This window comes from Pelobates fuscus, chromosome 6, assembly GCF_036172605.1.
Source record: "Pelobates fuscus isolate aPelFus1 chromosome 6, aPelFus1.pri, whole genome shotgun sequence".
In the NCBI taxonomy this organism is placed as follows: Eukaryota; Metazoa; Chordata; class Amphibia; order Anura; family Pelobatidae; genus Pelobates; species Pelobates fuscus.
In genome coordinates this window covers 112,780,044-112,805,504 of record NC_086322.1, presented here as the reverse complement: position 1 = coordinate 112,805,504, position 25,461 = coordinate 112,780,044, and positions in this window count along the sequence as shown.

Below are 25,461 nucleotides of genomic sequence, written 5' to 3'. Positions count from 1 at the left end.
CAAGGGAAACAGGTGAGTATAAATACCCTAAGGTTCACTTTGATTGGCCCTTGTCATATCCACGCCCCCAAAACGTGAGTGTATGGGGAATGTGGCCTGACAGGGGCCAATGGGAGACTGATTCTAATTTAGTCTCCCACTGTCCCTTTAAGAGCGCGCCCGAGACGCGCGGCGCGCTCTTAGTGTCGGACGGGACACGTGACCGCTTCTCGCGGTCACTGCCCGCTTGACTGATCTTATCGTTGGCTGAGCCGCGCGCGGCTCGTGCAGGAGCAGGACCGCGCGCGGCGAGAAGAGAGGACCCCGGCCGGCCCCTGGAGAGGGTAAGTACCGCTACAGTACCCCCCCCTGAAGACACGCCCACCGGGTGGGGAGGAGCAGGCCTGGCAGGAAAACGAGCGTGGAAAGAACGCACAAGGCGAGGAGCGTGAACAGCGTCAGCGGAAATCCAACTGCGTTCCTCAGACCCATAGCCCTTCCAATGTACCAGATATTGGAGGCGACCCCGAAGCAAACGAGAGTCAATTACAGCCGCCACTTCAAACTCCTCATGGCCCTCCACAGAAACCGGAGGAGGAGGAGGGACATGCCGAGTATAACGGTTGCACAGGAGGGGTTTTAACAAGGAGGTATGAAACACGTTAGGAATGCGTAAATTTTTAGGAAGATCCAATGCATACGAGACAGGATTAACCACATGCAAGATACGAAAAGGACCAATAAAACGAGGGGCCAACTTCATAGAAGGCACACGAAGACGAATATTGCGAGTAGAAAGCCAAACCCGGTCTCCCACAGCATAGGATGGAGCCGCCCTGCGATGCTTGTCTGCCTGAACCTTCTGGCGAGCAGCTGAGGCCACCAAAGAACACTGAACCTGCTCCCAAGTATTACGTAGACTAGCCAAATGTTCGTCCAGAGCTGGCATGCCCTGTAAGGAGAATGCAGCTGGAAGAACCACGGGATGCCGGCCATAAACAACGTAAAAAGGGCTGTTACCGGAGGATTCATGAGCAGCATTATTACGAGCAAACTCAGCCCAAGGAAGAAGGTCAGCCCAATTGTTCTGATGGTGGGACACGAAACAACGAAGATACTGCTCTAGAGATTGGTTGGCACGTTCAGTAGCTCCATTAGACTGGGGGTGGTAGGCTGAAGAAAACGAGAGGGAGATACCCATCTCTGTACAAAACGTTCTCCAGAATCTGGAGATAAACTGGCTACCCCTATCGGACACGATCGAAGTGGGAATACCATGCAACCGAAACACCTCCCTGGCAAAGATAGAGGCAAGTTCCTTGGATGATGGCAATTTGACAAGAGACACAAAATGAGCCATCTTAGAAAAACGATCCACAATCATCAGGATGACAGTTTTACCATTAGAGGGAGGTAATTCAACAATAAAATCCATGGATATATTGGACCACGGTCTCTCGGGTATGGGCAACGGATGCAACAACCCACAAGGAACTCTGTGGGAGGACTTCATACTGGCACAAGTGCTACAGGCATTAACGTAATCGGTGACGTCCTTGCGCAAGGAAGCCCACCAGAAATATCTAGAAACTGCTGAGAATGTCTTAGAAATACCAGGGTGTCCAGCAGTTCTAGTGTCATGATATAATGACAAGATGTCTCGTCTCTCCGGTATATCAACGAATAGCTTATCAGCAGGCCTCTCCCCAGGAGCCAAGTTTTGTTTAGCCTGAATAGTTTGTAAGAGAGAAGACGAAATAGAAAGAACAGTAGTCGCTATTATTCTGTCAGGCGGAATGACAGGGGTAACATCGACCTCGAGTTTGTCAGTAGTCTCGAATTGTCTGGACAGAGCGTCAGCTTTAGTATTACGATCACCCGGTCTGTATGTGATTATGTAATTAAAACGAGACAAAAACAGAGACCACCTGGCCTGCCTAGAAGACAATCTTTTTGCTTCACTAAGGTATGAGAGGTTTTTGTGATCCGTTAAAATGAGGATGGGATCCCTAGTACCCTCTAGCAGATGTCTCCATTCCTTGAGCGCCAAAATAATAGCAAGGAGTTCACGATTGCCTACATCATAATTCCTCTCTGCTTTGGACATCTGTCTGGAAAAGAAGCCACAAGGGTGTAACGGCTTTTCAGGTGAATCTCTTTGAGACAAGATAGCACCTACCCCTATCTCAGAAGCATCAACTTCAAGAATAAAGGGCAGTGAAGGGACAGGATGCTGTAAAACAGGAGCAGAGGCAAATGTAGCCTTCAGGAATTCAAAGGCCTCGAGTGCTTCTGGTTTCCAGACATGAGTATTACCATCCTTCTTGGTCATTCTGGTTATAGGTGCTACAATGGCAGAAAACCCTTTAATAAAACGCCTATAATAATTAGAGAACCCCAGAAAACGCTGAATGGCTTTCAAACCCTGGGGTAGAGGCCATTCCATAATGGCAGACAGTTTCTTGGGATCCATACGAAAACCCTTGGCAGAGATTATATAACCCAAGAATTGGACTTCAGATTGATCAAATGAACATTTTTCGAGTTTGCAATAGAGACCGTTAACCAGAAGAGTTCTCAACACTAATTTAACATGCATGTGATGAGTCTGTAAATCAGTAGAATAAATTAATATGTCGTCCAAGTATACTATAACGAATGTATGTATATATTGACGTAGGACATCATTAATAAATTCTTGAAAAACTGCTGGGGCGTTACAAAGACCAAAGGGCATCACAGTGTACTCGTAGTGGCCACTCCTGGTATTGAATGCGGTCTTCCACTCGTGATCCTTTTTGATACGTATGAGATTGTAAGCACCCCTAAGGTCCAATTTAGTAAAAACTGTGGCCTGTTTAAGGCTATCAAATAGTTCTGTGATCAAAGGTATGGGGTACGCATTTTTGACGGTGATTTTATTTAGGCCCCTATAGTCAATACAAGGCCTTAATTCGGCATCTTTCTTAGATACAAAGAAGAAACCCGCCCCTGCCGGGGAAGAGGATCTTCTTATAAATCCCTTCTCTAGAGATTCCTTAATATATTCCTCCATAACCAGATTCTCCTGAGGAGATAAAGGATATATTCTCCCTTTGGGAGGCATTGTACCAGGTAATAAATTAATTGCACAATCGTAAGGCCTGTGAGGTGGCAATTTTTCAGCCTCCCTTTTATCAAAAACAGATTTAAGAGACAGGTACTGAGAGGGTATGACCGTAGGCACGGGAGGAATATTAGTAGAATTCAAAGGGGTGATTTTAACAATACAAGACTCTTGGCAAGAATCACTCCAAGAAACTATTTGTCCTGACTCCCAATCAATGGTGGGATTATGAGTACGTAACCAAGGATACCCTAACACGAGGTGAGAGGAAGGAGAAGTAATGATCTGAAACCGAATGGTCTCAGAGTGTAACACCCCTGTAGACATATGTAGTGGAACAGTTTCATGTGTGATAACTGGAGAGCATAATGGTCTACCATCTATGGCCTCAACGGCCAAGGGTGTCTCCTTCTCTCTGGTGGGTATGTTATTCTCCTTGACAAAACTGGAATCAATAAAGTTTTCGGCCGCTCCGGAATCAACCAGGGCTAGTATATTCCCTGCTATGCAGTTACTATCAAGGTGCAGGGAAACAGGAAGAAGTAATTTATTAAGAGGCAAATGTGAGGACTGTGATGTAACACCCAAGGCCAGTCCTCTATACGGTCTTAGGTGCGATAGTTTCCCGGACGCACGGGACATTCTTGTCTCATATGACCCCTCCTACCACAATAAAGACAAAGTCCCTCCTTTCTCCTATAAAGCTTTTCAGCGTCAGTAAGTTTAGCAACCCCTAACTGCATAGGTTCCTCCTCAGAACCTTTAGATCCCTCGGGAGTCTCAGCTCTAGGGGAGTTAACGGGAACAAAATGTCTATTTCTGGATCTGGTATATAACCTGTCACGGATCCTGTTATCTATATCGATAAGATAGTCAATCAGGTCCTCCAGGGGTACAGGGAGGTCCTTAGCTGCTACCTCATCCAACATAGTTTCAGACAGACCTTCCATAAACGCAGTAGTAAGCCCATTATTAGTCCAATCTACCTGTGAGGCAAGGGTACGGAACTGAATAGCATAATCGGCTACAGATTTAGATCCTTGCTTTATTCTCATTAATGCCCTGGTGGCATTTTTTGACCTTTTAGTCGTGTCAAATGTTCTACGAAACGCTGTGAGGAAGCTAGTGAAGTCGTGTACCATAGGCCCATTAGCCTCCCAAATAGGATTTGCCCATTGTAGTGCCTTATCCGTAAGCTGGTGCATAAGAAAACCCACCTTAGATCTATCAGTGGGAAATGAACGTGGGTACATTTCAAAGTGGAACTCCACTTGATTAAGGAATCCCCTACATGTCTTAGCGTCCCCTCCATACCTAGGTGGCGGGGTTAGATGTGCTGAAGCATTAGGCATATTAGCAGTGTCTGGTATAGGGTTTACAGGAGGCGCAGGTACAGGTACCGGAGCTGATCTGGATAACAGTGTCTGGATGGCTTGAGCCATTTGATCCATACGGTGATCCTGTTCTGCGAATCTAGCCTCATGAGTGGCCATCTGTTGTCCTAAACCTGCGGGGTCCATGGCCCTATCGTAATGTCACGGTAATATACCCCAACACGCAGGAATAGTTCAATAGTCAAGAGACAAGAAACAGAGTTCGTCTTACCGGACCTTAGAATGGCCGGACTAGGACGAGAGAAAGACAGAGTCAGAACAAGCCGAGGTCAAGGGAACTGAGAGACAGCGTAACGTAGAACAAGCCGAGGACTGGTACACAGAGGACAAAACAGCGGATAAGCAAGCAAGGATAAGGAGAGAGCGGAGTCAGGAACAAAGCCAAGGTCAAGCACCAAAAAACCAACTGAACGATACAAGCACTAAAGGGAACTGGACAGAAACCACGATAGGGCAAGGAGCAAGGGAAACAGGTGAGTATAAATACCCTAAGGTTCACTTTGATTGGCCCTTGTCATATCCACGCCCCCAAAACGTGAGTGTATGGGGAATGTGGCCTGACAGGGGCCAATGGGAGACTGATTCTAATTTAGTCTCCCACTGTCCCTTTAAGAGCGTGCCCGAGACGCGCGGCGCGCTCTTAGTGTCGGACGGGACACGTGACCACTTCTCGCGGTCACTGCCCGCCTGACTGATCTTATCGTTGGCTGAGCCGCGCGCGGCTCGTGCAGGAGCAGGACCGCGCGCGGCGAGAAGAGAGGACCCCGGCCGGCCCCTGGAGAGGGTAAGTACCGCTACACCCCTCTTCTTACCCCCCTCCCCCTCTTCTTACTCTTCCCTCCCCCTCTTCTTACTCCCCATCCCCCTCTTCTTACTCCCCCTTCCTCTTTTTACTCCCCTCCCCCTCTTCTTACACCCTTCTTACTCCCCCCCTCCCTTCTTACTCCCCCCTCCTCCTCTTCTTACCCCCTTCTTACTCCCCCCTCTCTTCTTACTCCCCCCTCCTCTCTTCTTATCCCCTCTCTCTCTTCTTGCTCCCCCTCCCTCTCTTCTTACCCCCCTCCCTCTCTCTTCTTACCCCCCCTCCCTCTCTCTTCTTACCCCCCTTCCTCTCTCGTCTTACCCCTCCCTCTCTTCTTACCCCCTCCCTCTCTCTACTTACCCCCCTCCCTCTCTCTTCTTACCCCCCTCCCTCTCTCTTCTTAACCCCCTTCGTCTCTCGTCTTACCCCCTCCCTCTCTTCTTACCCCTCCCTCTCTCTTCTTACCCCCCTCTCTCTTCTTACCCCCTCTCTCTGCTTACCCCCCTCCCTTTCTCTTCTTACCCCCCCTCCCTTTCTCTTCTTACCCCCTCCCTTTCTCTTCTTACCCCCTTCCCTCTCTCTTCTTACCCCCTCCCTCTCTCTTCTTACCCCCTCCCTTTCTCTTCTTACCCCCCTCCCTTTCTCTTCTTACCCCCCCCCTTCTCTTCTTACCCCCCTCCCTTTTATTTCTTACCCCCTCCCTTTCTCTTCATACCCCCTCTCTCTTCTTACCCCCCCTCCCTCTCTCTTCTTACCCCCCTCCCTCTCTGTTCTTACCCCCTCCCCTGTAGCGTGGCCGAGCTGCTCTCCGGTCCGCGGTGCCCGGCCGGAGTGATAGGAAGGTGCACACTGAGTATGCACCTTCCTGTCAATCCGGCCGGGTACAGGAAACAGAAACTCCGCGCGGAACAGGAGATTCTGTTTCCTGTACCCGGCCGGACTGACAGGAAGGTGCACACTCAGTGTGCATCTTCCTATCACTCCGGCCGGCACCGCGGACCGGAGAGCAGCTCGGCCACGCTACAGGGGAGGGGAGGTGAGAAGCTGCAGCCACCTGAGGCTCTTAAGAGAGCGCTCAGGCGGCTGCAACATTTAAAGGGGCGGCCGGCCCCCTCAGAGTGTGCCGCCGGGCCCCCTGATGGCGGGCCCCCCTCCCGGCCGGGCCATCGGACCATGTCCGAAGTGCCCGACCGGTCAGTCCGCCCCTGAGGCTATCCTAACTATAAGATAAGGCCAAGAACTAATGAAAGTATTTAAAAAATTGGTTAGACTAGATGAGCCGAATGGTTCTTATCTGCCATCACATTCTATGTTTCTATGTAAGCGTGGTATGCCTGGGGGTATTTTTTGGTTTGTACAGTTGGAGAGTTGTGGCTGAAAAAATGAGTCTCTTGAACACATATAATAGTCGCCTGTTATTTGTGCATTTCTTGGATCGCTATACTAGGTTTTTGTGGACTGTTCAGTCCCTTAACAATAAGAGACCAAATTTTACAAGGGTTAGCCATTCTGGTAGGGGATCATATCGTCAAGTAAGGGCACCAATCTCGTCCAGGCCTACTGGGAGTGCTAGCTTTACCTGCCTGTTGGTAGATACTATCTGGAAATATATGTGTACCTGCTTGCTTAAAACCATTGTTGGGAGGGAGCGGAGCCAAGCCATGGACCTGAATGGCCACATGCACCGAAGCTACAGACCAAACAATATTTCTAAACCCTCTAACATGGCCCAATCTCCCCATAAACGGCACCAAACTGAACACCCAGCCACAATTAACGAGATGGGCCAAAAAACTAAAAAGGCAAAGCCCGACAACCCTCGGTAGAGCAGCAGTATCGGTGAACTATGGCGGCAGGCCCGTATCAACATGAGAACTAACATGGCTGACTATGCCGATGACATATCGGATGAATTTACATGCAAGGCTGACACGCACCACTCACTCGTCTTGGCGGCTCCTCCCCGAACTCACCCTCAAGCAGAAACATCTCCGGTGACCACAGCGGTAATGAAAGAACTGCTAGCGGGGCTTTGGCTCAACATCCAAGCTGACATGGCCCAGTAACGTGGAGACCTGCAAGGCCTGACAGGCCATCTGAGCATGCTGGAAGCCGACTCCTGACGAAAAATGCAGGACATGACGCAGCTACACAAAGCAGTCCGCGACCTGCAGCAGCAGACCCTCAAGAATGACCTAAGGTTTGCAGAAATAGAAGATCGGAGGCGTAGTGTAAATCTCAAGATCCGGGGCATTGGTGACGAGTTACCAGAGGCAGAGGTACCGCACTTTATCCAGCGCTTGCTTTCTGCTCTCCTGCCCCCTCGACAGGCTAAACAAGCAGCTCTTGGAGAGATGTACCACCTTCCAAGACCAGCTAGGGCCCCGGCCGCAGCACCAAAAGATCTCCTGGTATGCTTCCTGAATCATGGAGACAGAACAGCGGCCCTCCAAGCAACTAGAAACCAATGGCCATATATGTTTGAAGGCAAGCTATTTTTATGCAGACTTATCAGGGCCAACTCTGGCATGGCACCGCACGATGAAACCCTTCACTGCCCTACTCCTCCTGCATAAGATCAAATACCAGTGGAGGCGACCCCAAGCAATCCTGATCCAACCTGGAGACACAACATACAAAGTTCAAGATATGCAGAACGCCACAGTCCTCCTTCTTACCCTGGGGTTACAATTGGACTCCCTGTCAACAGCAAGACCAAACCACCCAGCGGTACCACTAACAATGAAGGACCCTGCAAAAGTGACACAGAACGTCCCCGATGGGCAGGAATGGGAGCCCCCACAGAGACCACTACGCCTAACAGACCTCGTGCTAAATGAGCATGCCGCACAGGAGACCGGAAATCCTATCCATTCAACATTTTTGTTTGCAAACTTTATGATTAACTGCATTACCGAATTGCTCCCATTCCCCCCTCACCCCCAGGGTTAAGGGGCATATTTACCTACAATGCAGGAGTGTAACACCTAAATGCCCACATGGCAAAGAATGCTCTCCCCACACAACCTTAAATGACCATCTGATTATAAGTCACTCACCAGCACTCTCAGCCTACAAGCCCTTATCAACAATAGACCCATCGGCTATAAGGCTCTACTCCCTTGCACTCTAATCTTCTGTTTCAACGCTAACCCCCACTACCCAAAATAATTTTCCTCAGCTCCCTGCCCAAAGCTACTCTTAGCTAGACTTCCTGTCTGTTAAGCCCTACCTCATGTGATTGTTGTCTTGCATAAGTTGTTTTTCTTTTCTCTTCTATAATAATTCTATTGAGCCTCTGATTTGAGTCAATAATAAAGAATAAAAAAATAAAAAAACATTGTCGGGGGTCGGAGTTGGCACAGGATGCTCCTTTTGATCCTGGAACGCCTTCAGCACTCTTAGACCTGCACCTTGGTAGGAACCCTGGTAGGAAAGCTCAGAAAGAGATAGAGACAGGAGTTAAACAACCAAAAATGTACCAGTAACAATGCAACTTTGCTGTCGAAGCAAAGACTTCGGCCAGTCGGGGGGGGGGGGGGGGGAGGGGGAAGGGATAACTATCCTGCCCATCAATATGGCCTGGAGTGCGTCCTATCCATCGCTGCCTATTTGGTAAGGGAAATTTAAATATCGTGATCAAGGACTATTGTCTTGTATAACTACTACGGTTAGGGCAGCCATAACCTGCTATTTCTCTGAGTTCACTGAGTAATCAACCATGGCTACGAATGCGGCATATCCTTATGAACCTGTTAGCTTGGGCCTGAATAAAGGCGGTACATTAGTCGAGGTGGAACGCCTTGTAGGGTTTCTGGCCAGTTGGGTTAAGTTAACTCTCCTCGCGTGCAAACAGCAGGAGACTTGATTCCACATACATACAGCATTATTCGGGGTAAACTAAAAAAATTACCCCACTATGGGGTGTACCCACCTATTATCTAACTACATCAATGTCCCTCTTGATTACTATACGGTGCATTTTGACGGGTATCATTTAACACTTTAACAACAACTAAACTTTGGCACTCGTTTCCACATGAGCTAGGTAGAGGGAGTTAACAACAATACGAGATCCAGGTCACGTTTGCCATAACTCTTAACAAGACGGTGAACAGGAGATCGTGATGGTGATCCAGAGACTCGCCATTCCTGCGGAAATTTCTTGGGTGAGTTCCTCTTCTCCATGTCTGTGTCCAATACAGGAAATTGTCCCCATTCTTTGATCTTCACGAGGCCTACTTCAGGCACCAACAGTTTTGTGGGGTAGCCCCAGCGGTATGGGATCTTGTTGTTGCGCAGAGTTTTTGTGGCGGTAATGAATTCCCTCCTGCATGCCATTGTGGAGGCCGACATTTATCTGGTGATAGGGTTCCGGTCACACCTGGAGTTTCCTCGTTGCATTGAGGAGTTGAGATTTTATTGAAAATAATGCAATCTTGCTCTAGAGGTGCATGCGGTAAATCACAAGCCTGTGCACCTAGTCCAACTCCCTTTCTGCATCATCCAGGCCCGGCACCAGGAGTTTGCAGAGTGCCTTGATATACTTTGCCATTTCCTCCACGGTGACTGAGTCCGCTATGCCCCGAAAGCGTATATTGTTACGCCTAGCCTATCGGCCATCTAGTGCTTGAGGGCTGCGTGGTCTTCTTCAATCTTTTGCAGCTGCTCAATTACTTTGTTGTGCGCCTCACAGAGCTCCTCAGTTTTATTTTCCAGGTGACTCGTCCGGCCGCCTAATTCCGCCATGTCCTTGCGTAAGTCGTCAGAAAGTTGCTTGAACTCTTGCTGCCATGTGGCTCTTAATTCTTGCATCACAGTGTGCAGTCTTCCCTCTGTGAGCGGGGAATCTTCTTGGGTACTGAGGGTAGATTCTGAGTCTGGAGTCGCCACAGATATGGAAGATTGCGCCTCGGCATCTTGAATTTGCAGTTGACTGTCTTTTTTGCCAGTACGCACCGGATTGTTGCGTTTAAGTTATTTGGTCGGTGCCATCTATATCAGCAGGGTGTGCACCAGCAGAATCTCACTGTTTAATTCCACTCTTGGCCGTTTTAAATGTTTATTAGGCGATGTGGAGTCGGGAGCTCTCACTCCGTGCGACCACTGTGAGCCGAAGTCAGAAAAGGCACCCAACAACAGTTTTTTTAACCCTTTTAAGTTAAGCAGGTTTACTGAATAACAAAAATTACCAGCAAGGAATTCTTGCTTTTGAACTTCTACTTAAAAATACCCTACCTAAAAGAGACAACATTTAAGCAGCTCCAGGGCTGGCTGCAAGAACAGTGGGACAACTACATGCTGGGATTGACATTGCTGAGTCTACAAAATAAAGTAAAGGGTTGATGAAATTAGCAAGTTAGGGGGCGGGGCTTAACCGCAGAATCGAGCAGACGCGTGTATCTGCAGCTCCAGCACTGCCGAGCGAACGTATCCAATTTCTACGCTGGTAAAGGTTGAGAACTGGCTTTTCTTAAAGGTCACATGACAGAGTACCAGGAGACCTAGAAGACGGTACCGCAAAAGTTGGTTTACTCACCTGTCTCGCCAAACTGGATCTCGTTTTCTACAAGCATGGATGGCGCGAGGGAGATGGCTGCTCCCCTGCCACTATATCTTGCTGCACGCACCAGTGTGGATCGGCGGGGGTTATCTCAGTCTCCACCTTTACCTTTACTTTACCTCCTGCTCCCCATTATGACTCCAGCCCTGACCACACCATGCCTAACAATATGGCAGCCGCACCCCGTTCATCAGTGCCTATGCCTGAGCAACTGAGAGGCAACTCTGAGGAAAATGCACTGACTCGCCAGGACAGAATATTTAATCGGTTCTGGGAAAAGCTGTACCAGCGCATGGCACAACTACCACGACTTCCTACCTGAGTGATGGAGGTGAGGGGGGCAGAGGGGCGAGCCACCTTGGGCACAACGCTAACCAGAGTACCTGCTACACAGCCCGACAGCCCACCCAGGCCAAAGGTCGCCCAGAGAACTCCTCCAAAGCATCGCCCACATCGCAGGAAGACCGTACGCTGCTGGCGGCGGCACACCACATGACCTTCTGCATGTGCCCAAAGATGGAAAGACATGGCCTCACAGAGCTCCCAAATTTGTGGAAAGAAGATGAAGACCTGCCACAAGCGGTATTAGGGAGAGGGCTCTGCTCGCCTAGGCCACACCGCCACCCTTGAGGACCACAAAAAAACCTACCACCACATTGCCCAGCATGGGAATAGGCTGACTGTGGACACTCTGATCAGCGAGATGTATCATGCAGTACTCCCAAAGAGCACTGCACGATAGAGATGGAGTGGCCTCTCATACACCCAAGTTATTTACCCAAATACTACCATGAACTCAGCTCTGTTCACCCATTTTGTGCTGGTTTACTTTCCCATGTCTAGCACAGTCAGAGCAGCACAATCAACAGTGAATGTTGGGTTTTAGTGGCCCGGCACGTTACATGTTGTAACTTATAAGGCAGTCATGGCACAGAGTGCAGGGCACCGGTGGCTTAATTATTACTGATCTGTCTAGCATTTAATACAACCGTATATTCCCATTACCATTCTTAGCATTGTCAGTCAGTTTGTTATGCGTAACCAATTTACTAATCTGTCTAGCATGTAATCAATCGTTTATTCATGTTCACACTCTTCGCTTACTCAGTTAGTATGGCCAGATTTTCATACTATGCCGTTTTGTCTCTCCGCTGACTACTTTTCTTACTCAAATAATTGAAAAAGTGCAGTTTATCTACCATAAAATGTTGTAATGTTTCATCAAAATTATGCAAAGTGGTATCTCATTGTATGTTCCACATATTCTTGCATGTCCTGTTGTGGCAATACGGGATGCATTGTACTATCATGCACGGCCTAAAAAAAAGATTTACAAAAAAAAAAAAAAAAAAGAAATGAGCAAGTTAAAGTTAAGAAAAGTGTATTCTTAGTTATCTGGACATTTAGCTGAAGAAGAAGGAAATTAATTATTAAGTTCAATGTCCCAGGCTGATCCAAAGGTAGACAAACATCCCTATATATTTATATGAAAACAGTAGGTGAGGCTGTCCTGAAACACACATAGTATGGGTGACATTGCCAGCATCTAGTATTACATGTGGTTAAATCCTCCCTGACAGAAATGAGGATGTCATTTTTCAAAAAGACAATAACAACATTTAGAGGTAAATAATAGTTTGTTTGTTTTTTGGCAATATACTGCTCAACACTGGGTTATCCAATTGATTTTTAACCTAACATCTCAATCTCAGTATACATTCAGATTTTATAAATAAGTTGACTTTTCTCAAAATTGGACGCTGTTTTGAGCAAGGTCCTCACATAAATTTGCTTATGGTAATTTTACCTATATATTTGTTCTATTTTACATCACTGTGGATTATATCAGCCCTTTATAAATGATAATTGTCCAGTAAATAACTATAGAGCATGAAAGTTTTCCTTTGTGAAGTTAGACATGTGTAACTAAAAAGAGAAATACATTGGCAATGGTTGGCTAATCCTATATATGTGATAGAAGCACATATTTTTTACTATGTAGATAACAGAGCTGGACTGGCCCACCGGATACCTGGAAATTTCCTGGTGGGCGGCAGCACCTGGAGGCTGCGCAGCACTGATTCAAAAGTAATTGAAGGTGCTACCGGGTGGCCTGTCCGGTGGCACACTGAGGGGGCCGGCTGCGCATTCCACAGTTACCTTACCGCCAGTGGCTGCAACTCCTGTAATGCATGTTGGTGCCGCCAGGCTGGGTGGCCATCTAGCCGGTCCGGTGGCACACTCACTGATACTGAAAGTCGTGCAGCTGTCAGATAACACAGGAGGACTGAGGGTGGGGGCAAAGCTGACTATGATGCTCCCTCGTGGTTCCCACAATTCCCAGCACAGCCACATCATAGAGTAGTGATTACTCTATGATGTGGCCATACTGGGAATTGTGGGAACCGCAAAGGAGCATGATAGGTCTGCTCCCTCCTCCAGTCCTCCTGTGCTGACAGTCAGACAAGGTAAGTCTCAGGGGGTGGTGAAGGGGAGAAATAGACACAGGGGAAGGGGGAGAAAGAGACAGATGGGCAAGAGAGACACAGAAGGAGAAAGAAAGAGGGGCAAGTGAGACACAAGGGGAGGGGAGAAAGAGACAGAAGGGCAAGAGAGAGACAGAGGGGTAGGGGGGACAAATAGACAGAGGGGTAAGAGAGAGACACAGGAGGAGAAGGGAAAAAGACACAGAGGGGCAAGAGAGAGACACAGGGGTAGGGGTAGAAAGAGACAGAGGAGGAAAGAGAGACACAGGGGGAGTGGGGATAAAGAGACAGAGGGGTAGACATAGGGGGAGTGGGGAGAAAGAGACAGAGGGGGAGAGAGGGGGAGAAATACACAGAGAGGAGCTGGGGGAAGAAAGAGGCACACAGAGGGACTGAGGCAGAGACAAAGAGACAACAAAGCGACATACAGAATGGAAGGGGAACAAAGTGGCACACAAGGTTTATAAGGGGCAAAGCTGGACTGGGAGGAGAGAACGAGACACACAGAGGGACTGGAGTTAGAAAGAGACACACAGAGGGGATTCGGAAGGGGAGAAAGAGACAAAGGGGCTGGGGCTAAGACACACACAAAAGGGTCTGGGATGAAAGAGACATACAGAGGGCTGGAGAAGGGTAAAAAGAGACATACAGGTTGGGTTGAAGTAAAAGATACACAAGGGGAGTTAGAAGAGACACACAAGGGGGTTGTAGGAGACACAAAGGAGAAAAATTGGAGACAAGATACACGTTATGAGGTAAAAAAATACACAAAAAATGTCAAGAAATTCAAAAGGGGGTTAAGAGAAACACAAGAGAAGATGATTTTTTTGTGTGTTTTTTGGGGGGGATGCCCAACTCAGTTCTTCAGCACAGGAGTTTATGCTGAAGAGCTAATTGACAGGTGAGAGAAAGACCCCTTATTAAATAGATTTTCCTTCCAAAAATAATTTATGTGATTCTACACTCAGACATACACTCACAGACACACACACACACACTCACTCACTCACTCACAGACACACACATACACTCACACACACTCACAGATGCACACACACACACATGCAATCACAGACGCACACACACAATTACTCATATATTAATGTGTGTATAAGAATATATATAATGATGCCTATAATATTAGGCAATATTAGGACTTCAAAATAAACAAGATAACTTCATTTTTTTACAGCTGTACAACAGAAAACATTCACCATTTCAGTCCTATTACCAAACTTTCCTTAATATGTCATGGTAGTTGGACTGAAACATTGATTATATGCAAATGCAGGTCTCCTTAAAATAAAGCCGCTCTTTTGTTTATTTTGAAGCCCTGTGAGTGCTATCTTTCGTTAGAGTAATAGTTTTCAATTTTAAGTTATCTTTTCCACCTCTATCTGAACACTATGCTGGTGTGACGCATTATTGGGCTGGTATAGAATTTTTTCCACGGCCTGCTTTTAGTTCCCAGTCCGGCCCTTGTAGATAACCTCTATTATTAAAGTTTAAAATATTTGTATCTTCGATAAAACCTTTATGCACCAAGGTCAGATTTACTTTATATATAGCTTTTTATAAATAAAAAACAAAATTCTATAACTAGCTCATTATTATGACTCACACACTTTCAATATGAACATTTCAAAGGTGGATCCTCAGGGAGCACTCTTGTTAATCTAAAGTTGTTGTTTTTTTAAATTTTATTTTAGTATGTGTCACATATTGTTATTACATCTCTTCCAACTATAGGCAATGTCTGTGTAAACATTTGAGAAAAGCTTTCAAGGGCTTAAAAATCATTTCACGTGACCTTGTTTTTAGGATCCGCGATTGAAATGTTGATGTTGAAACAATACACTTTATACTAGTACATTAATAGTGTTGCTGGATACATAAGAGTAAGTTAATATTTCAAGCATTTTAATCATTACACATCAAAAGGGCAGAGCTGAAAGGTCACCATTAAAGAAAGCAGCCACTGTGCATCAACTGAATTCCATTAACATCAATTCATAGTCTTTGAGCTGATTGAAAATGATAAAAATTGAAGTGCAGTCATTGCAGTTTTACAATAGGTTGACATTCCAAAAAACATTACCACTACCAGCATCAATGCATCTTGTTCAAAGCCATCCATATGAACTTTCATTGCAACATATTTGAAAAGCTAAATAAGTAGAAAAAACAATGATGCATCATTAGCGCCTTCACAAAATTAATGACTGGAATTTAAGTGGACTAATAATAAGTGTCATCACAGCATTATTTCCATGTATAAACAAAATAGCTGAAGCGTCATAAGCTTCAGGACTTCTTCAGGGAAAATAACTGCTGGAACACATATGACCCCAGAATAGAACGCACACCGGAACGCATAGCTATGCAGGCAATGATGTCAGGAAGAGGCAGAAGATGGGCTACCAGCTTCCTGAAACTGTGGACAAGTGGCATGCATGACTGACACGCATGATGTCATTGCGTATCTAATACGATGACATCAACTGGAGACAGAACCCAGAAACGAGTAGGAAGAAGATGGGTACCAGCTGGCAAAACCGAAAATCAATGGAAGGACTCTTCGGACAATCAAGAGTATTTAAAAGGTATTTTGATTTATATTTTATTGTTTTTTTGGACTGTTGGTCTTGCACACAAGCAATTAGTGTCCTTGAAGAAGTCATCGCAGGAATGAAAAGCATAGGACTGGTGAACTGGTATTAGACTAAGCTTTTACTGACACATTTGCTACTTTAATATGTAAGTGAATGGAATTATCTTGCACTTTACTTTGCATTTGAACAACATTTTTTGTACTTTTTCTCTTTCGACATCCATGATCCATTGTAACTAAAGCTGAAATGCATCTGGAGACATTAAATTATATCTTTAGCATTCTCTAAAGGTGTTTTTTTTTTTCTTTTTCTAAACACCGTAGACACACCCAGTTAATCTATAAATCCTTGACTGGTAGGGGGTCCTTGAGGACTGGGTTGAGAACCCCTGCTCTAAAAGCTTAAATATGTCAATTTAAGTGCTAGGGGACAACTGTACCATATGCTTGTCTTTCTATATACACAGTTAAGCACTATGTTGTGCCCTTCTCATTCTTCCCCTATATGCTTTATGTTGAAGAGAAGGGCAGCTGGTATGCAGGAATATACCCACATACTTCTGGTGATTATTTGTCAAAGGGTGAAAATAGACTTGGAAATTGTTTTGTTTCTGCAATTCAGCTGAAATAATTGGGTAACTACAGGGGCATCACTAGGGGAGCAGAGGGGGCCCTACATCATGCAGTGCCCCCCTTGTGCCCCCCCAATTGCAATTGAGGCTGGGAGCACTGAGTCTCCCTACACAAGCCGCAGGAGCAGAGCAGTGCACAGAGGAGGGTGGACTTCCCATGTGTGGCCAAAGGGTGCCCTGTGCTCGGAAGAACTTCCTACTGTACAGAGGGAGAGACAGGGAGATGAAGCTCAGCTCTGCCTGGGGGAATGACGCATCCAGGCAGATGCTGGTAAGTGTGATTCAGTCTGTGTGTGTGTGGTTCAGTCTGTGGGTGTATGGGGGGGGGGGAGTGGAGGGTGGAAGTTCAGTCTGTGTGTGTATTGGTCATTCTGTGTATGGATGGGGTCAGTCTGTGTGTGTATGGGTCAGTATGTGTGTGGGGGGATCAGTCTGTATATGTATTGGGTCAGTCTGTATGTGTGTGCATGTGGGGGAGTCTGTGTGTGTGGGGGCAGTCTGTGTGTGTGGAGGCAGTGTGTGTGTGGGGGGCAGTCTGTGTGTGTGGAGGAAGTCTGTGTGTGTGTGTTGGTCAGTCAGTGTGGGGGTTAGTCTGTGTGTATAAGTCAGTCTGTGTATGTATGGGTCAGTCTGTGTGTGTGTATCGAGCAGTCTGTGTGTGGGGGTACAGTCTGGTGTGTGGTTCAGTCTGTGTGTGTGTGGTTCAGTCTGTGTGTATGTGGGAGGGAGGTTTCAGTCTGTGTGTATGGTTCAGTCTGTGTGTGGGGGGTCAGTCTCTGTGTGTGGGGAGGTCATGGAAAATTATCTTGCATCACCTGAAAAGGTTGTTCAGTTTCCATGAAAAGGTGTCTTACCTGTAATAAGGAAGGTGCAGTGGTGGAACTACAGGCAGTGCTAATGTTGCGGTTACACTGAGGCCCATTGAATGGCCTGTGCACCAAGGCCCTCTTTACGTTAGTTCCGCCACTGTGCAGCAGCTTCCCCGGCACACAAGCTCTGACTGAAGCTTGTCTACAGTGAGCTTGTGTGTGTTTCAGTGAAACATAAAAAAGGCCTATTTCTCTCAAACATTGTTCACAAATCTGTTTAAATCTGTGTTAGTGAGCACTTCTCCTTTACCGAGATAATCCATCCACCTCACAGCTGTGGCATATCAAGATGAAGATTAGACAGCATGATTATTGCAAAGGTGAGCCTTAGGCTGGCCACAATAAAAGGACACTGTAAAATGTGCAGCTTTACTGTATTAGGAAGGTCCGGACGGTCCGAAAACCAGTCAGTAACTGGTGTGACCACCATTTGCCTCACGCAGTGCCACATATCTCCTTAACATAGAGTTGATTAAGTTGTTGATTGTGGCCTGTGGAATGTTGGTACACTCCTCTTCAATGGCTCTGCAAAGTTGCTGGATATTGGCTACCACTACCAGCTTCAATGCATCATGTTCAAAGGCATCAATATGAAGCTTTATTGCAACATATTTGAAAAGCCAAAAAAAACTAATTGGGTACAGCTCCCTCTGGTATACTGGAAGGGAAGGGGGTAACCCTTAGTGGAATAAAGAAGAGAGAAGAATGGGTAGTATACCAATGTTGGGGTACTGGGAACGTATAGGAGGTATCATGAATTATAATACCAATGGAGGCTAGAGGTACCAATCAGGAATAATAATAAAAAAATAAAAAAAGAGTTTATTGAAAAAATATATATATGTTAAAAATTGCCGAACAACTTGGCAATCACCCAGAGTGTCACACACTAACTAAATATAGTGGAAAAAACCTAAAATAAATAGACTGATTAAATGAAAGAGGGCTTTATAACTAGAGATTCAGGAGTTCTATAGTTGCACTCCAAATTAATTGTCTGTGGAGCACACGTCTGTGCGTCACACAAATAAGAATGATAACCATAAAGTATTGGGGGGGGGGGGATAAGATGCCTTGAAAGGTGTGGAAGATATAGAAAAAACCTGTGTGTATAAATGTTAAGGAAAATGCCTGAGTGAACAGAGAGCCTTGATACAAAGTCTGCAAGCAACAGGCTCAATAAATTGGCATACGTGATAAGATGTAACGATTTATCAGAACGTGTTGCCAATATTTAGCACTGTCTGTTCGCTGTATATATAGACTGGCAGTGAGTCTCAGTGAAACGCAGAGCAATATAAGGCTTGATACAAAGTCTGCAAACAGCAGGCTCAATGATTTGGCATACGTGATAAGATGTAACAATTCATCAGTACGTGTTGCCAATATTTAGCACTGTCTGTTCGCTGTATATATAGACTGGCAGTGAGTCTCAGTAAAACACAAAGCAATATAAGGCTATCGCATTTCCCAATAGGGTTAGATATACATAGAGACAATTTGTCAATACGTGTTGCCAATTATTTATGCTGTACGTTCGTTATATATATAGACTGGCAATACATTTCTGTAAAACACAGAGCAATATAAGGCTGTCACATTACCCCATGCGATTATAATGATACTGGATAGTCTGCCTTGGTATTGTAGTCTCTCTGTAGAAATGTAAATTCAAGTCGATAGCCAGAGATCTGGATATGAACTAGATATAGAGCTAAGAAAGTTGCTGGCAAAACACAGGATTGAAAAAAAAAACACTAGTGTACTGAACGTTCACAGAATGGCAGGGGGAGGAATAGGGATAGATTAATAGAAATGAGAAAAGAAATAGTAAAAGCCGAAATTGCTAAATAAGCTATCAGTGGATAGCCTCCCCGTGCCTTCGAGGGCACCTAAATCCAACCCCACTAGTGAGATATACTGAAAGAATGGAGTGCAACTGTAGAAACTAATAGTTAGCTGAATATGATGTCACATAATAATTCCCTTGACGCGCGCGTTTCACCCGACCAGGCCCGTAGTACATTAATGTATGATAAAACAACAATTGTTTGTACAGTTGCTCTTCAGAGAGAAATTAAAAAAAAAATTAAATCATGTAAAATTTACAGAGTTGCAAAGTTTTATTTATTTGATCAACCTTTACAATAATATTACGGGAATGCTTTTTTTTTTTTTTTTTTAGACATTATTACTTTCATATAGTACACTTATAGTACACTCATCTCCCAGTCTGTTACTCTCACTAACTTAATCATCAAGTCACTAACCTTGTACTCACTCACTCATGTATATCAGGTATTTAAATTTCTGAAAATATTGACATGAAAAAAGTGTGCTTTAATGACATGCTATATATTAAAAGCCCATTAACAAGCCCACCAGCACAGAGTGCCTGCAATGCCTGTACCCATGCCTAAATTGCACATCCATACTGCAATGTGGATGTTTGGCTCCATCTAGACTACCCATACAGAAGATACAGAAATAAGGTATACAAATTATACCAAACAAGTGGAGCGCTCTAAACAGTAGAGGGGTTTACTCACCCCTTTGGTACAGTGACAGTCTTGAAAAACTTGAATGTACATATAAAAGGAAACAAAAAAACAAGAAACAAAAAAATATAGTGCAGATGTTCCAAAAATGGATAATTGGTAGTAAGTAATGACTGAAACCACTCACATGGACAGGAGCCTATATGGTATTGGCTCCGTAAAAGGATCCTTTATGCTCTTAGGGCAGCAACACACCCCTTTTCCCAGGTAGTATCCCTCTAGGAGTATACAACAAGAAGAAAAGCAGAAAAACAACTGTGTAGAATTGCACATACTATAATGGTATTATGAGATATAAATAGTTGTGCTCACCTTCTGCAGAGCCCTGAAATACCGGCTCTGAGGTTGATAAACAATGTGCTACTTTAGAGGGGGAATAGCACTCTCCCCAATGGAGTTCCTGATGGCTAGAAAGGACTTTGGACTAAAGTATAAAATAGTAAATATACATTTATTAACAATGCATTAAAAACTAAATAAATGGGTACTTAGAAAGTAAAAAGATCCAATAAAAAGTCCAGAATAATCAGCTAAACGCGTTTCACTCTATGAGCTTCCTCAGTAGCTGCATGATAGCCTCAGGAATCCTTATTTTTAAATGTTTGAAAGTCCTTGTGGATCCTCCTCTTGAAGTCACATGGTGTGGAATTAATCACAAATTGGAAAACAGGTTACACTCTACATTATATGTTACAAGAGAAAACATCTGTGGTAGAGAATTTCCATTTGTTGACAAAATTGTCAATCATCAGTGATGTTTAGTTACGTAATGTTCATTGGTAGTAACATAATTTTAAATATCCAATTGTGTGAATGGTTGGCGGAGGTGACTGTTTAGAGCGCTCCACTTGTTTGGTATAATTTGTATACCTGATTTCTGTATATTTGTTTTTTCTTGTGGGTAAGGGATATTCCCCTTTTAGTGTTGAGCAGCTTTTACATTTTGGGCACTGTAAAGAAACACTTTCTATCCCTTTTATTGAGGTAGTTTTCTCTATTGATGACCCATACAGAAGAATCTACCACCTACCATCAACACTTTCAGTGGTCACCTTGGATACACTCACCCACTGGACCAGGACTGGTGTTTCTTCCAGATGGGTGATAGCTAACCTGTTTCCAGCTATACATTTTTCAGTATTTTTTTTCATTTTCTTTCCCACATTTTTTCCATTTTTTTTGTATACATATTTTTTTCCCCTTTTTTCCCATTTTGTCTGATTTTGAATTTGTATTACTCCAGGATATTACTCTCAGTGGATTGTATGTCAAGGTGTATTCTGCATCTGACTTGCTCAGTCAGCTATCTAAACAGGGGGTTGATTAATTGTGGTTTACCTATGTATTTTTTGTATATGTTCCTTCTTATTAAATCTATATTATACTACATAGGTACAGGGCAAATTGAACTTTGGGCTTTACATTTGTTGTAGCCTTTTTGTCTTCCCTTTTATACACTACTGTAGAAAAACAATTTTTGTACTACAAATATATATTTTGTATCTATTTATGAGTGCGGTATATTTTGTATTATTGGATTACGTAGTTAGGGGTTATTAGAAAGGGTGACCTCAATACCTGCACCATAACCCTGGATGGAGTGCCAACATTACATATAATTGTTGGTATATACTAAAACCTACTACTGTACCTCAAATATTCACTCCTACCTCTCTCTTTCTTTCGTCATTCCCAAGTGCTGTGATCTAGCTTGCTTAACTTGTGAATACAGACAGGGTGCTGCTTAGATGCCTGGCGTTTTAAGCTCTGTTAAACGTTTCAGCTAGTGATGCCTGTTTGGTTTGATTGACACCATTTGGATTGGCTATTTTACTTTGAACTTGTCTCCCTGCATGCATGTTACATTAACTCAATGTAGTGTTTTTTTTTCAAAGTGCAGAATGTTTTCCCCTCAAATACATAAAACAGCTATATTAAAGTTATTTATTAAGGCTCTAAATTATAGTGATAAAACAAAATAAAAGCTACAACACTTGTTTTTTTTTTTTTTAATACCACAAACCAAATGTATAATGTGAACTATTACATGTGCATGTGTAGTTACTTGTAACACAATTTATTCTTTACATTATTTTTATATTACTATGTTTAGTATTTTACCATTGTATGTAACAATGGAGCCAATTCACCCTAGCTTACATAGGAGAAGTTAGGTTTTTGTTTTGTATTTATAGTGCTCCACATTTGATTTGATGTTTTTGCTTATTTTGCAAAGTCATTCAGAGGTCTGACTTAACACACTTTTCTTCCTTGACTTTCAACACTCCATCTACTTCTGTTATTGCTTCTTGGTTTATTTTCTTGTTTCATGGAAATGTATCATTATAATCTCTTTCATTTCATGATTAATAGTTTTTAGCATTACCAATGATAATGATCTATTTCAGGGGTCAAGTCCTGGGGAAAAAAGTGTGGGAACTCACCCAAGATCCACCCCCCCAAAAAAAAAAAATGTTTACACTCGTATGCATATATAAACGCGTGCACACACACACTGACAGGTGCACACTCACAGACACACAGACAGACACACACATACACTCAGACACACACTCACAGACACACACACACAAACAGACACACACATACACTCAAACATACTCACAGATGCACACACACACATACACTCACAGACACACAGACACACACTCACATACACACACACACATACACTCAGACACACACATACACTCAGACACACACACATACACTCAGACACACTCACATACTCAGACACACACACACACATACTCAGACACACACACACACATACACTCACAGAAACACACAAAGTATTCATATTTTTAACATTTACAAATTTCCACCCAGCCTCCCTACCTGGAGAGCTGGCGTGGGCCTGTCCCTGGGGTCCAGTTGGGCTTTAGTGAGGTGGGTGGCTGTCTACCTATCAGACACGGCGAGGGAGCTGTGTTCTCTCTGATCTGCTCCCTCGCGCTGCACGGGCTGTCTACTGATGTCGGGAACCTGAATATGACATCATATTCCAGCTCCTGGCATCAGCAAATGGTGTGCGAGAAAGCAGAGCAGACAGAACACAGCTACCTTGCCGCGTCTGACTGGTAGAGATCCGCCCACCGGGGGGGAGGGGGGGGGGTCCATCAGGTGGCCAGCAGGCCAGCTCTTGCCCCCCCATGACAGGGGGAACAAAGGGGTATTAGGGGGTGGCATTTTTTGCCGCCCCCTGGTTAGTGCCTGCAGGAGCAAAGGGAACGGCGTTCCTGCTGTGAAAAAAGTGCAGGAACGCCGTTCCCATGCGTTCCTGCTGGACAAATACAAAGCTGTATTCCTAACACTATAGTATCTTTAAACACTTACCTGATTCCTGTACCTCAATGCAGGGTCAGACTCCTTATCTTCCAATGGCAGCCGATGGGAGGAACCTGATGCTGATGTGCAGCAAGTGCCAAACAAGGATTGTCTTTTTCCTATAGGAAAGCATTGACTCAGTCCTTTCTTATGGGGGTTTTCAACATGCTGGACATCTTCATGCAAAGCGTGAGGATGTCCAATGACATATTGCAATGGATTCTCTAAAGCTGCAGTGGTTTACATTATAGAGCTCAGGGCCGGTGCTAGGATTTTTTGTTACACAGGCGAAGATGCATTTTGGCGCCCCCAACCCTCATTAAAAAAAAAAAAATGCATCTTCACCTGTGTGTCTTTCCTCCCAAGCCACAGGCACACAGGCATCATTTTTCAGTCACACAGTCAAAGTCATACAGGTACATTGTCATACAAAGACAGAAATAATCATACAGAGACATACAGACACATACAGTTAGAGACATACAAGCAGAGATATACATGCATACAGAGACACGCAGGCATATAAAGACATACATGCATACAGAGGCATACCGTCATACAGACACATACATACAGACAGGCACAGGGCCGGCGCTACCATAAGGCGGCCCAGGCGGCCGCCTTAGGGCGCACCGGCCCTGGGGGTGCAAAATCAGGGTGACCGGAAGGAGGGAAGCGCACTGCGCTCCCCTCCAACCGACGACCTATTGTAGCGTGGCCGAGCGCCCGGTTCTGCGGGCGCGCGAGGGAGCACTCTCCCATGTGTGCTTCCTCTTCAGCTCCCTCGCGCGCCGCATACTGATACCGGAGCCGGAAGATGACGTCATCTTCCGGCGCCGGCATCCCTTCGCGGTGCGCGAGGGAGCTGAAGAGGAAGCACACATGGGAGAGTGCTCCCTCGCGCGCCCGCCTGTCCGCCAGCCAGCCAGCCTGCCTACCCGCCCAGGAGCCCAGCAGCACCACTGGACCCCAGGGAATCCCTTCAGCACTCCAAAAAGGTAAGGAGGCTGGGGGATTAAATTAAAAAAAAAAAACATGTGTTAGTGTGAGTGTTATTGTGTGTGTGTGTGTGTGTGTCTGCTAGTGAGTGTCAGTGTGTGTGTCTACTAGTGAGTGTCAGTGTGTGTGTCTGCTAGTGAGTGTCAGTGTGTGTGTCTGCTAGTGAGCGTCAGTGTGTGTGTCTGCTAGTGAGCGTCAGTGTGTGTGTCTGCTAGTGAGCGTCAGTGTGTGTGTCTGCTAGTGAGCGTCAGTGTGTGTGTCTGCTAGTGAGCGTCAGTGAGTGTCTGCTAGTGAGCGTCAGTGAGTGTGTCTGCTAGTGAGCGTCAGTGAGTGTGTCTGCTAGTGAGGGTCAGTGAGTGTGTCTGCTAGTGAGCGTCATTGTGTGTGTCTGCTAGTGAGCGTCATTGTGTGTGTCTGCTAGTGAGCGTCAGTGTGTGTGTCTGCTAGTGAGCGTCAGTGTGTGTGTCTGCTAGTGAGCGTCATTGTGTGTGTCTGCTAGTGAGCGTCATTGTGTGTGTCTGCTAGTGAGCGTCATTGTGTGTGTCTGCTAGTGAGCGTCAGTGTGTGTGTCTGCTAGTGAGCGTCATTGTGTGTGTCTGCTAGTGAGCGTCATTGTGTGTGTCTGCTAGTGAGCGTCAGTGAGTGTGTCTGCTAGTGAGCGTCAGTGAGTGTGTCTGCTAGTGAGCGTCAGTGAGTGTGTCTGCTAGTGAGCGTCAGTGAGTGTGTCTGCTAGTGAGCGTCAGTGAGTGTGTCTGCTAGTGAGCGTCAGTGAGTGTGTCTGCTAGTGAGCGTCAGTGAGTGTGTCTGCTAGTGAGCGTCAGTGAGTGTGTCTGCTAGTGAGCGTCATTGTGTGTGTCTGCTAGTGAGTGTCAGTGAGTGTGTCTGCTAGTGAGTGTCTGCTAGTGAGTGTCAGTGAGTGTGTCTGCTAGTGTCAGTGTGTGTGTCTGCTAGTGTCAGTGTGTGTGTCTGCTAGTGAGTGTCAGTGTGTCTGCTAGTGAGTGTCAGTGTGTCTGCTAGTGAGTGTCAGTGTGTGTCAGTGAGTGTGTCTGCTAGTGAGTCTCTTACTGAGTGTGTTTGTGTGTGTATTAGTGAGTCTGTTTGTCTGTTAGTGAGT